This window comes from Haemaphysalis longicornis, unplaced genomic scaffold (genome assembly GCF_048455015.1).
Source record: "Haemaphysalis longicornis isolate Haplotype H1 unplaced genomic scaffold, Haemaphysalis longicornis Haplotype H1 scaffold_6, whole genome shotgun sequence".
Lineage (NCBI taxonomy): Eukaryota > Metazoa > Arthropoda > Arachnida > Ixodida > Ixodidae > Haemaphysalis > Haemaphysalis longicornis.
Window position 1 is genome coordinate 65,363,564 of NW_027526407.1, and position 14,674 is coordinate 65,378,237.

Genomic DNA, 14,674 nt, shown 5'->3' on the forward strand with positions numbered 1-14,674 from the left:
GTCTGTATCTGCCGATCCTTTAACTCAGTAGGTGTGAATTGTGGGTGGGTATGATGACGTTATATACAATGAAAACTGGTGGGTCTGCCGCGAGCCTCTGAAGGCTGCTGTCATCGTCGCTGGCAGATTCACCACAGTACAGTCCTACATTTCAGCCTTAGCGTTGGCGGACAATAGTGGTCAGTCTATCGACAGGCACACCCCCGTCAAGGACGTAGTAAGTCGAGCTGCCAGTACCGGTTTTCGACGTAAGACCTCAAAGCCCAAGGGTAAGGCTATCGTGGGGTCGCCGCATAACCAATTGAGACGTCAGGCCGCCGCATAAAGTCGCTAGCTGCTACGTGGGAATTGTTAATCGACCCGATTTAAGCGAAATTCCAAAGGTGGAGTAATTTTCTGCCAAGAAAATTTTGCATACACCTCAATGCAGCCGTACGGCTACAAAGGAAAGTTGACAGCTTTCTCAGATACTTCGCTCTTGAAGAAAAATTCGTGGTGGAACAAGATTTGAACCCGGCACCACCGCCTATCCAGGGAAGTCGCTCTACCAACTGAGCTAACCAGGAGGCTAGCCGTTTGTAGCTCGAGAGTGAATTGATCAACAACTCGAAGTGATGGACATGTGTTAATCGACCAGATGAAAAGGAAATCCCCAAGGTGGAGTAAGTGTCTGCGAAGAAAATTTTGGCATCCGCCTCAATGCAACCGTACGGCTACAAAGAAAGGGTGACAACTGTCTCAGAAACTTTGCAGTCGAAGAAAAATATGTCCTAGTCCAAGATTAGAACCATGGCCAACCGCCTGTCTAGCGCCGTCGCTCTACCAACTGGGCTAACCAGGCATCAAATGAGCTAACCATGGAATTGTTAAATCGACCCTGAGCTTCGGACAGCTGCTATTACCGCCACTGCCCTGTCCAGTTTTTATTTTTGCGGAAGTTTGCTAATCAACCTAACGAAAACTATATGTACATGTGGACTCCGGATTCCCGAAAAAAAACCCGGAGAATTAGGCCATGATGTGGACCCTGTGTCCACGAGGCGAAATCCGGGGGTCGACCGGGCCGCGAGCCGCAGTAGGCGTGGTGCACGAGGCGTAGCCTTTTCAGGGCAGGGCAGATCCACACCAAATGCTCTTCTGTCGCCTTCTTAACAGGCGCGGTGCAGAGGGGGCACGTCGAGTCAAACAGGCGTGGTTCTGAGGTGGTCAGATCCTTGTCCCCGCCGGCATGAGGACCACCCCCAAGCTAAGTTGTCGGAGCAGGACCTTATCTCAGCGGGACAACCCGCCAGGGAGATCCGTACCGTGGGGGGGGTGGAGTGCGCGCACGGTGCGCCAAAGACGTTCTTTCCCACTGGCGAGGCGAATAGCCGCTGATGAAGGTGCCAGAGGAGCGTAATATTGCACACGCACGGGATGCGTACCAGCATCCGCAGCGGAGTGAGAATGCTATTCTCTTGTGTCCTTATTTTGTCTTTTAGCATGGGATGATGATCTGCATGATTTGTTTTCCGACTTATTCATCTGGAGTGGCTAGATCCCGATGATCCAACCTGTAATTTTTGTTAAAATACGAAACAAAAAAATCTTTGGCGGGGTTGGATTGGTGTGGTTGGAGGTTGGGTTTTTTCTTCATTGCCCTTCCGTCATTCCCTTTTTTGGGTTGCATTTATTCTATCAATTATTAACAAACAACTACAAAAGGTGCACTCTTTCCCATGAGTCTGGTACCTACTATAGGTATACGGTGCACTTATATATTTACAAACCATGCGCGCTTTCAGTGACCCGTCGGTGTGCCGTCATAAATTTGGGGCCTCAGCCGCCACGATGTCCGGCACTTGAGTGCTTTGGCCGAGCGCACGTCGCGGGAAGCGTTCAAAGTACAGCCCCCTTACCTCCGGCAACAGGTTAATGTATGAGGCCAAGGGGACGGAGGCAGTACTTAGTGGTTTTTTGGCAGTCAGCCATAGATGTCTACCATTCAGTATTGCGGTCTGCTCACCATAAATGGAAGTACTCCTCTCGTACTAATTGGAGACACCGGCATAATATGGGCACACAAAACACCATGCGAAGTGTTCCAAGAAATGGCAAGCATTAAAACAATAAATACATACTCACAACTTTATCAGTGAACGCTGACGGGGCACGTTCCGTATGACCGCCCTCTCAGAACACCTCCGAGGAGGCGAGCAAAAACCACGGTGATAGGTAAATTTTGTTTCTAGCTCAACTCCTTAATAAGACTATACAGGAATGTGAGTTAAATTAGGCTAACCAGAATTAAACCCCCTTTTTGTATTACCCATGCCCCACACCCAACTTCAAGCACCTGGAGGAGTGCAGTGCACCTATGGATAGACAGATTATTCGAAACATCTAAGATCACCGCACGTCGAGTTCGAGGCACCCCGTAACTGTTGTCGTAGCCGGGGTACGGGGTCTCGGGCTCACCGCATCGGACCAGGATTGAGGGGCCAGGGCGACAAGGAGAAGCAAGAAGGTGTATACACAAGTAGGGTTACACGGTCAGGATACAGGGTAGAGTGCCAAACAATGGGCCTGCACGGCCTTAAATGAAGTTTCAGGTCCCTCTACGGGGTCTCTGTCTGTGACCTCATGAACCAATCACAGCACGGGCACCATGTAACCGGGCCCCTGTCATTGGGCCCTCCGGGGCCTTTCACTGGGGACACACGAACCAATCACAGCGCAGGTTCCGTGTCTCACGGCCATCGGTCCGGGGTTCTCCGGGGTCTGCAAAAGTGGGGCCACGTTTCGGTCACGGTGAAGGACGCGGAGAGGGGTGCCGACCTTGACTGCCAGGCTCGCCAGACGGGCGCATTCCTTTTCATTGATTTGCAGTATTCTCGGCGTTTTCTCAGCGTTCGACCCCATGTTTCGAGGAAAGACACTTGCTTGGCTTCCCAGGAGCTCTCCGACCTGGTGGAAATGGTTGCTGGGAGTTGGGCCGATTCCACGAGCCGCACGAAATACACTTGCGAAGCAGTACGTAAGGCTCGAAGTTTTGTTGTCCGGTCTCGGTCGCTACACTGCGTACACATTCATGGAGCTTGGAGTAAACGACTGTGGCGTCATGGGGCCAACTGCAGAACTTGCGACACTGTCCTTCAATTTTGCACGAAAGCACCAGATTAAAACAGGCCTACTTCCAGTTTATACGGTACTAAAATAAAAGAAACCCCAGAAGCAGAAAGGTGGCCAGCGTAACACTGTTTGAAAATATTTTCACGACAATGAAGTATTTGGCTTTTCATTTTTGTTGTGTTACAATTACATACAAACAGAACGTGCAAAAAACTAAAACTGCATAAGCAAATGCATGTGTGCAACAACCCAGATTCAAAGATAAACAAAAGGCTCCAGAGCCAAAGGCTGCACAGCCTAAGACAGGTCGACAACACATCTAGTCACTAAAACTTATTCTGCTCTCCTCGTGCAGTACTGACCAACAGGGCGGAGTTAGCAATTACCTTAATTAACTTATTGCTCCAGGCATCATGAGTTACCTCTCATTTATGCAACTCACATGATTGATTAGGGCATCCTGAAAACAAAATTTATTGCGTCCTCAGTTTGTTTGGCCTAAATTTCACGAACAGTAAAGTCAGTGTATCATGCTGACGGGTAATATCCGTGAACAAGGTCGTCGCGAGTTTAAATCTTGACGCAAAAGTTTCTATTTACCATCCATTTATTAACAAGGGAAGTTTATACAGCTCAACTGCCGTCCTCCATGCGTATAAACGAGACTATCAGCGCCCAACGTTAGGCAGTTCGGTTTTGTGGTTTGGCATGGGCAACACGGCGTTGAAGCGGAGCTGTTATCTTACAATGTTCACCCTCCGAAGAAATCGGCATGCGCGAGCATGGAAGAAATATAAACACAAGAGGAAAACTCAAGCTTGTCTCGTTATGCTTGGCTGGCGCCATTTTCTGGTGGCTGATCTACGCGCTCACGTAATGAAGGAAGTCGTCACGATGAGAACAATGTATGCCTTCGGGAGTTTCGAACGGATGCGGGGAGTCCATCGGCTTGCCAGGTAAAACGGCTGCATTGTCCCTCCCGTAGCGCGCTTCCTTCCCGTGACGTGTACATAGCCACCCGTTCTTTGCCTGGAATGGGCCTTGTGAGTGATAAAAAAACCACACGACGCAGGCGCCCATTGCCTACAGCGAATGGTGCGAGCGCATTTGCATACAGATTAAGATGAACGGCAGCAGAAACTTATGGCCACTGGTGCGTGTACGAGTGCGTTCGTCCGCGCTGCTCTGCGCTGTCCCATTGTTCTGAACACCTTGTGCTGGAGAACACCAAGTAACAAGGCGAGCGGGCGCTGCTAGACTAAGAGTGGGGCAGCGGCGTTTGTATTGGAAAGAGGGGTGGCTGCTGTCAACAGGGTACATGCACAGCGGTGGAATCCTCGCTTGTACGCCAGCTCGTGAGTGCCTTTGCAAGAATTTAGAATATGTGGAAAGAGACGATTCTTTTACAGAGAATCACATCAATTCGCTGAACGTTTATTGTGAGACGGGAACATTTGCGTATCATCTGGTAAGATACTCGGAACAAGTGCTGAGCTGTCAACTTTGCCCAGTAAATAGTGGCCTACTCACGGCAGGTCTCAGGGTTGCCCAATGTTTCCTATTATGGCACCATCCAAGCGGCACCCTAAACTACCAAAAGACAGGTAGTTTCTTAACATTAAGCAGTAATGTTTGAATCTTAGTTTATTTGTATGACCAGCATCGGTTGCCAAGAGATTTCGATGCCTCCATACTGTTCCCTACAAATAGAGCGAAGCGTCTCATGTAAAGGCTGTAAACACATCAAAGTCTGTTGGGCTAATTTGGGCGCCAACAGGAGCAAAACGTCCCTACACAGGCCCTTTCATTCCGTCACTTACAAATCGCCATAGTTTCCTTTAACTGCCTGAACGGTGCCAACTGCTGTCGCTGAAGCCGAAACTAGAAAGTCGAGATAATCAGCTTAAAGAACGTTGAAAGTGATGATTACCAAAGATGATGGCAGTTTACACACGGTACATATCTAAACACCCGCACTTACGGACGACAGAGCCCGGTATTGTAAAGTAAAAACGGAGTCAAAGAAAGTAATGCCGTATCAAATAAAATCTGCCGGTGGCGATATTCAGGCTGTATAACAATTTATTTATTTCAGTTGTTACCACCAGAGACAGATGTAATAGCGTCAGGCGGCAGGGCCCCCGTTATACGAAACCGGTTTGGTTACCGGAAGGTACAATTTATCTATCGAGCCTCCTAAAGCGTTTGGGTGTCATCGTGAAACAAATCTCTCCTACGGTTCGCATTGTAACTACGGAGACCCATGTGTCTTCCTCTAGCCCGTTTTCCAAATCATGACGCTTCACTGCGTAAACACCTTCTGTTCGAGGGACGCGCTGCGAGGGTGTTTCGGGCCTCGTACTCGTGGGGAAAGGATGCCCCCGCAGCGAAGAAGCATACTGGGGTATTTTCTCCTCTCCCACCCGTGCAGCGACTGGCTAAACCTTGCGGTGCACGAGTCAATCTCGTCTATGGCGCAAATCAGAGACATACCAGCCTCGATGTCCATGTTCAGAATCGTAGAATGGCCTCCGCCACTAAAGTACTCAAAATTTAGCTGTAAGTACGCAAGCCTGTAAATGCTGGCTCAGCAAAGCCAGCATATATGTACTTCAAATTTAGTAGGAAATAGACTTATGAAACCCTATCGTTCAGGAAAACGGAAAGCCTGGCTCTGCAGTCACACACCAACATCGTCTTATGCACGTTAATAAATTTAAAAGAAATTGGATTTTGTTTAGTGAAGATTTGCATATGGGAGTTCAAATGCTCTTCATATCTCATGGGGTAGAAGCTGCCATCCGCACTACGACAAACCCACACAGTAAAGAAATCTGCCACAAATTTATTTCCTTACCAATTGTATCATTGCTTTCCGTAATGGTTGTCCTCGCGAGTGATTCTTCCTAAAGGTGCAGTAGATTGTGAATATACCAACCGCGTCCGCAGAAATGGTTTAAAACGCAGAAAATTCCACAGCATTTAGAATAGGCATCTCCAGCGTATTTTTACCGCCTTACAACTTGGTACGACCGACATCGGGAGCGCAGGAATGCGGTTCGCTCAGGCTGCTTAGGTTTTTTTCATTATCATAAAGGTACAGCGAGATAAAAACATAAAAATACAAGATAATTCTTTTGGAAAATTTGCCCTAGATGTTTTTTTTAAAGACATAGGTGGTGGTGCTGCGGTATAAACATTTTATTTTGAACAGAAACGGAAATGGTTGAGCCGTTCCGTTTTGCGGTGGGCATCCTGAGTCGACGAAGCTTTCGACACGTGAGGCCAGTTCCCCCGTTATATCAGCTCCGGGTGGTCACCAGGTCGCCACTAGCAAGCTGGCCCTCCCACTGTCCAGGGGTTAGGTCAAGAAGTGGGATTAGGGTTGGGGTGACGAGGCCATCACCTCACTTTACAACATCACCCAACAGGATGCCCACGGCCTGGGTCGGTTAGGTTTGTTTCTCGACTTCGGGTAAAAGTTTTGTTTTAATGCAAAACTGTCTTTAAATGTTTTATGCGCGCCGGTGAATGTGAACCCATTGTCCAATCTTCGTGCCATTTCCTATATGCACACCAGCCAGTCAGTAGCCACCGAATTATTTGTGCACCAAATAGGAGTCAAAGCTGGCCGTTGTGGCATTGGTAGCTGCTCTTAGCAGCTGAACATGTATTTTTAATTCGTTCCTATAGGTGGCGGAAGCTCACAAGGCCTTTTTGATTGTTGCGTGGAATAGCGTGGCTATTCCGGGGCGGGTTTTAACATTTGGTCCAAAAAAAACACCAATGCCCACATCATTCCCATTTAAACATATGAGGCACCTCTCACGCGGTCATTTCATGAAGATCAGCAACGCCTAATCTAAAGAGCCAAGATGGGCGCTGTCGCATGTGAAGCCCTGTACGTTGGGCACCACCTGCCTAACTTTTCGCCCCCTTCCTTTTCCTTCCTCTTTTTTCAATAAATTATCTACCACTACCACTGCTCCCTTTTGGTTGTTCATGCTCATTCTGCCTTAATTCAACGCTAGTCGGCAAGTGTCTTGACGGGTTGTTTTGCATGACGGTAATCTCAGGGTGAAGCTGGAGAGGGAAATGTAATTTCTGTTTCGGAACTATTACGACTAATAATAACGAAGAAAAGCCGAAAGAGCTACAAATGTTGTGATCATTGGGTTGTGAAATAAATGTTTTTTTTTGTCTTGGTATCCCATTATTACACGAAAGTGTTTTATGCCGGGGTACGCAATGATCTCACTGACGTCATATCTGTCACGGAAATGACGTCGCCAGAAAAAGTGAATTGACGCTTCGGCGCCCGGACTCGAGCCCACGAACCCTTTCGCCGCACCTGGAGGTACGAGGTGCCCTGCCAACTGGCTACGAACTCCTTTTATTGTCATACTTTTACACACCACAAACAAAACACTACACTGCCCAAAATGCTAGCCACCATTTGACTAACAGAATAACGGCTAAATTTTTTTGTGTTAGTCTTTCAAACACAGGCAACCATTTCGGAAGGTCTGGCTGAGCCCGCCACACTTCAACAATCAGACAGACTCAGAAAAGTACTCTTGGGACCGTTTGGCATCGATGTCGCAATGACGTATGGCCATGCGCTATTTCCAAATGCCGTGCAGGGCCTGAACCATTACGAGGTCATATGACACCCCACCTTCACTTTCAGTGGGTAGAAACATGATCCCGTAGGCATCCAGGGGAAAGTCCTTCTTTAATTTGCGCTGGATCATACCCAAAAAGCACTCCATATCCAAAAAGGAGACCCCATCCCAACACTCCCAGAAAACATGCTCCACCATCTCGGGTTTTTTGAATGGGCAACAGTCGACCCCCATAGAATGTATAGACCTTTCTCTTAGATTATAGATTTTTACTGAAAGCGCGCCCACGTGAAGTTTAAAAAAGAACAATTTAACCAATGGCGGCACTGTCATTCTATTTACACGGTCAAGTACGTCCTGTCTAGGCCCTGTACGGTACATGGATCTGTACATAGGCACAGGTAAAACCATATCCGCAATGTCATGCTACAGTATTTTGCGCGTCACTCTTGACAAGTATTCCATCGTGAAGTGGGCCCGAAAAAACTTTGTTTCCAGCACCACCTCACGAAAATATCCCCTGGGTGCGTCAAAAGTAAAAAACGCAGAAGAAACCATAAAATCAGGTAGCGCCCCTGCCAGCCTCATCTGGCACACAGTGCGCAAGAAAGGATAATTCACGTCACGCAGAAACAAAACCTATTTACAACTTGTCTCAAAAAACAAAGGAGAGAGAGAAAGACCCCCGACCCGCACTCGCCGAAACAAGTTCGTGCGGCTCGTTTGTTCCCAAGCCGACCCCCATATAAACACTGCGAGCACGCGATGCAGAGCCTGTACGTTTTTATGCGAACAGTGAAGTACCTGAAGAACGTACCAGAGTTTACTCATAAAAAGCAAGTTACACACTGCTTTACACAAGGTACACATAAACATGTGTAACGTGTTACACCCGTTACACAATGGTTGCACCCTTGCCGGTTGTCTTGTGGGTGTGCTGGGCGAGGGATGTCCTGCTGGTTGATCGCTTCAGCAAAGGGGCGACCATTTTCAGCCCCGTGACGTGTGCAGCAGACGGTTGCATTGCGACGAGCTGAGCTTGTAGAACGCGAGAGGCACAGTTCGTGGTTTGAACCGTGAACGCTTACCGCTGGCGTGTTTTTCGTCGCACCAAAGCAGTCACAAACGTGACATTCACCCGTCAGAGTCGTTGCCTTTCAGCGGCGCTAAATGCAAGTTTTCTTACAAGGGTCCACCGCACCCAAAGCAGTAAGCAGTGGAAGGAGCCTCAATTCACGCGCATCCCCGTACACGAAGGGATTGGCATCCAGGCGCCAACTGTCGGCGATCGTTAGCGTCATGATGCGCTACTTCACCCCGCTTCTCCTAGGCGGCAGAAACATCTGAATGTGTCATACGGAAGGATACAAGGCGCGTTTATAGAGACGTTTACGTCTGTGTTCATAGCCAGTTATCACCTCTTTATTCTTTCAAGGAAGGCTATGGCGGACACTTTATTTCATAATCTGTTCACCATGCCTCTCTATGCCCAGCCATACTTGCGGGACCATACGAATAATGTTTTAGACCGTGTCAAGCGTATGTGCGTGCCGACAAGTGCCAAAACGTTTTTCACTAAACTTCATTCGCAAACTCTTCCAGTTAAAACATGGCTGCGCGAAAAAGGAATGTCGATCCCTTGGCCAGACAATTGCCATTTGTGCAATCAACCAGACTATAGACCATTGTTTTGTGCTTTGCCGTGACACGTCGTTTTTGTGGGACGTCTTGCAACGGACACTAAAAAGGACATTGACATCACCCCACCATTCGCTTCTTGCCATTTGAAGACGTTCATCTGGTGCCATATGACGTTTATGCTCTCCTAGGATTGTTTAGCTTGTGGAAGTGTCGCATGACTGATAGACATGCGGAACCCCCTAGGCCAATCAAGGGCATTTTTCGGGTACAGGCGGCGTTGGTGCGAAGCGTTCATGCGGCTTAGAGTGATCCACCGGAGTGGCTGCCTCTTTTCCATACGTGCGTCTGCTTTCTTGAGTTTTGAAATGGTGAAGACATTTGTTAGACTAATGTGCTTACCCTTTGCTGTCGGTTAGTGTTTATATTGTGTGTTAATTGTCTTTTCTGAGTTTTTCTAAAATTTTCATGCATTACAAAAAAAGAGTTCGTAGCCAGTTGGCAAAACGCCTCGTACCTCCCGTCGCGGCGAGAGAGTTCGTGGGCTGTAATCTGGGCGCCGCAGCGATAATAGCACTTTGTCTGGAAACGTCAATTCCCTGAAGGATGTGAGGTCAGTGAGATCATTGTGTACCCCGGCATAAAACGCTTTCGTGCGAAACGAAAGACAGAGAGAAAGCAATTTTCGCCCCTCGAACGCACACTGATACAAGCAATGAAGCTGTACCATTCGTTTTGTCGCAGTTTTGGGCAACAGTCGCTTTTCCGCCATAACTGGTGGATTCTGGTTCCCCGGTCGGCCAAACTTGGGCAGTAGGTGTTCAACGTTGTGCCTCAGGAAAACATTTTCCGTTTTCGTTCAACTACCAACGTCCTGATTTTTCTACGACTATCTTTGCATTAGGCTTGGCAGATTGAAAGTAAGGCTGAATCTCAAAATAGAAAAAGGGAAAACTCGTGAAACTAGAAACCCAGGATGAAGTCACTCAGGGCAAGGACGCAGGAATCTAAAATAACGTCTCAAAACGAATTCGCGCTTCTAAAGGAGAACTCCGTTACTGTAGGCAGGCTAAAGGACAACCAAACGACGGCAATCACAGTTAGCAGCATCTGTGGGAGACGTAGCACGTAGGGAATAACTGATAGAGTAACTCAGAAAACAAAGGAACTTATTGCGAAATGGAAAAAAAAACATGGAAGTATTATTACGGGGATCAAATTGAATTAGCAGAGCTGTCATATTTGATTAAACAATGTAAAGCAAACGACATTTGTGCGTATAACAAGGCAGTGATCCAGAACATGCTGGGAATAGGATGAAGCTGAAAAGAAACAAAGAGAAAGCTGGCTATCGGCAGAGACAGAATGTACGCACTCAGAGACGAACAGGGTAACATTAGCAACAGCATCGACGAGATAATAAAAGTAGCAGGACAACTCTGCTCCATGCTATACGCCAGTGACGTTTATTTATTTATTTGAAGTACCCTCAATCGCACAAGCATTGAAGAGGGGAGTGGGTTTTCGGAAAAAAATACAAGTAGCAAGTAACAAAGCGGCAAGAATATAACAGACTACATATGCTGGTAATACAGACAAGAAAAGTTCATAATAAAATACGCTAGTGGTTCTTCTGGACAAATGGGTAGAAATATTCGCGTTGTAAAGAACAAACGGAAAGCATTTGCCGGCTACAAAGCAACCTACACAAAGTTTACACAGTACTACAAAAGAAATGCGCAGAATATGCGCTCAAGAACAGTTATTCAAGCAATATAACAACAACACGTACAGAAAGAACGTCACGTGGAATCAATACACCCGGAAAAGGCGAACAACTATCGGCGAAAAAGGTATGAATCGGCTATTGATGCAATGTCACCGGGAAGGTGGTTCCATTCGGTTGAGGTTTGCGGCAAGAAAGAATAAAAAAATGAGTTTGTGTGGCAAAAAATGTTCGCGACTTTGTAGGCGTGGTCGACCCGTGAAGAGCGATAAGATGGCCTTGCAATTAGTTCACTGGCTAAACACTGGTGGTGATAAATTTTATTTATTAAGCAGAGACGGAAAACTTTCTTCGTAATGATAACACCGGTAGTTGTAGAGTTAACTTCATTTGTGTTGCGCTAGCAGTTCTATTGTAGTTTGAAAGGATGAAACGAGCGGCGTTATTCTGAACAAGTTCAAGGGTGTATTGCAAAGAAGTTTGATTCAGATCCCAGATTGAGGCGGCATATTCTAATTATGGTCTTGCAAGAGTTTTGTAGAATAATCGCTTTAAAAAAACCAGTGCTTAGCGGAAATTTCGCCGGAGGTAGCCTAATGTGCGGTTGACTAGGCAAACAACTGGACAGCAACCTTAGCTTGCAATCTCCGAATAGTAACTATAGAGGAAGTGTAAAAGGATCTCAAAATCATTAAAACTGGAAAAGCTGGATGTGGCAACGGCATAACCGCTGATCTTTTAAAGGAAAGAGGACATACTGTAGTGCAAAAGCTTGCTGCAGTATTTTCAGAATGCTGAAGGACTCTAATAGCGCCGACAGTCTGGGAAAACGCCCTAATTATTCTGATTCACAAGAACAAAATTCGAAGACCTTAATAACTACAGATCCATCAGCCTATTCTCAGTTCTATACAAGATATCAAAGTTACAGTTATAGGAACTATAAGTGACAGCCTAAATTACCAACAATCCAGAAAGCCTGCTGGGTTTAGGAAAGTACACTAAAGAGTGGATCACATCCATGTCGTCAATCAAGTGATGAAAAAATCCGCAGAACCCACTAAACCTCTTCACATGGTATTTATAGACGACAAAAAAGCGTTTCATTCAGTGCAGCGCGCAGCCGTTCTGGAAGCATTAAAAGAGAAGGTTATAAAATACACCTACATAAGACTTCCAGGCGACATACATCATTTATGTACGGGCAAGATAATCGTCTGCAATTAAAGCGACAAATTCCACAACCAGAGTAAAGTAAGACAGGGCGATGCAATTTCGCTCACACTGTTCATAGCATGTCTGGAGAAGGTATACAACAAGCTTGGTTGGGAAAATAAAGGTTTACGGAAGAACGGAGAATACTTGACGCATGCAGACGACGTACTCTTGCTAAGCGAGCTGCAGAACACCTGAAAAAAAAAAATGCTTGAGGAATTACAAACAAAAGGCATGGCCGTGCGGCTCAAAATATATGTGAATACATACGAAGTATTGGTGAATAAACGTGCTGAAAGCATCTTCTTCAGCATTTATGTAACGAAGTGATATAACAAGCACAAGAATATAACAACCTCGGAAAGGCTGTCAATTCTGACCCAAACGACGCGAAAGAAATCTGGCACAGAATAGCTATGGGCTGGGGTGCACTTGGCAGTCACTCCCACGTAATGAAACGTAAGCCATTTCTATCACTCAAACGAAACATTACGACCAGTGCATCCAGCCGGTGATGACATATGGAACGGAAACTTGACGCTTTACTAAACAACTGGAAAATAAGCCTATGTCGCCTCAACGGGCCATGAAATGAAGATTGAGAGAAGTAACAGACTAGGTGAGGAAACGAACTTTCTGGATGAGGAAACAAATTTGTGTAAAATGTTCGTGTAAACTCGTGTATAATGGCATAGTAAAACGGACTTGGTCAGGCCATGTAGTGAGATGAAATGACCAGCGGTAGACCACCAGGCCAACAGAGTTGATAGATAGCGAGAAACGGGTCTAGCAGGAGAAGAAAGCCAATAACTTGATGGAGATGCGAAATAAAGAACTTCGGACGCAAAAATGGACTCAAGCTCTACAGGATAGCAATGGTTGGAGGCCGATGGAAGAGTCCTTCGTCCTGCAGTGTACCTAAGTAGGCTGTTGATGAGGATGAAGGCAGTAGGTCTTCACAACGCACCTGATTGAGCTGCGGCCGCTTTCTGACATTGTCGCCATTCTTTGCCTCTGGTACAGCAGGAGGGCTGTGCTTCCTGGGTGACCCATTGGAATCCTGGCGAGGAGCGTAGGTCCCAAAGGCTTTGCTGTAGCATCCCTCCATATCGCCCGAGAACTAAAGCATCATGCACAGCGGGCCTATCGCTGAAGGCAATGTGTGTGTGACCCGTGCATGCTGCATCCTTGCAATTACAGCTAATGTCGTTCCGCGTTGGCAGTATTACGTAATCGGCAGTCCACGATGGCCCATGCGCCTGAAGCCTAACCCAGCGTTGACAGAAGGCTGACGTTGTCGGTTTTCAAACACCAGCTCCACTTCCCCTGACCAGCTATCCGGAACCCCCAGTCCCTGACGGGTCACCGTGACTACCACCGCCTACTCCGCATGATATCAGCAAGGATTAAACGCACTCTTACGGCATATATTTTCAACCCCATGCTCTAACGCCAGAATATTAGTGAACTGCGTGTCCAACACTGCTTTTCGCGTACTCATTTTTAAGTGAATGGCATTCGGACAAAAGTCGACACGTAATGACTTTAACACCGCTTTGTACCTCCATTTCGCAGACTTACACTGTGGCAGGGAGCATTATTATTTATTTTATTTTGCAGTTACCCAATCCGGAACCCTTCGCCAAAATAGAATTCATCCTTTTCAATACTCGATTTCTTGCCTACCTCCAACAGATGTAGATCTTTTACCATCACGATGCTTCACTGGAGATTTTTTGTTAGCTGGCGACAGGTTATAAGGCATTGATTGATTGATTGATTGATTGATTGATTGATTGATTGATTGATTGATTGATTGATTGATTGATTGATTGATTGATTGATTGATTGATTGATTGATTGATTGATTGATTGATTGTAGGGTTTAACGCGCCGACGCAACGGAGGCGATAAGGCGCGCCGTAGTGGAGGGCTCCGGATTAATTTTACCACCTGGGAATCTTTAACGTGCGCCATCTCGTACACACGGGCGTTTTTTTGCTTTTTGCCTCTTTCAGAAAAGCGGCCGCCGCGGCGGGGAAACGAACCCGCGACCTCGTCCTCAGCAGCGCAACGCCTTAGCCACTGAGCTATCGCGGCGGGTAGGTTATAAGGCAATATTTGTTGTACGTCACATAGTACAAATACTACAAAACATCCTACAAACGCATAGACAAGTTATATGATGAAAACAGTTTATTACTGTAGCCTGTTGAGTTAGCAAACCCCGATATATTTTTAGTCATATTAATTGGTAAGTTGGAGCCATAGCTGTTTTTACGCGTTTACGCGAAAAAATGAGAATTTGTTTCTGTTTTCAGAAGAGGCAGAATTATCAATTTATTTAGCAATAAATACA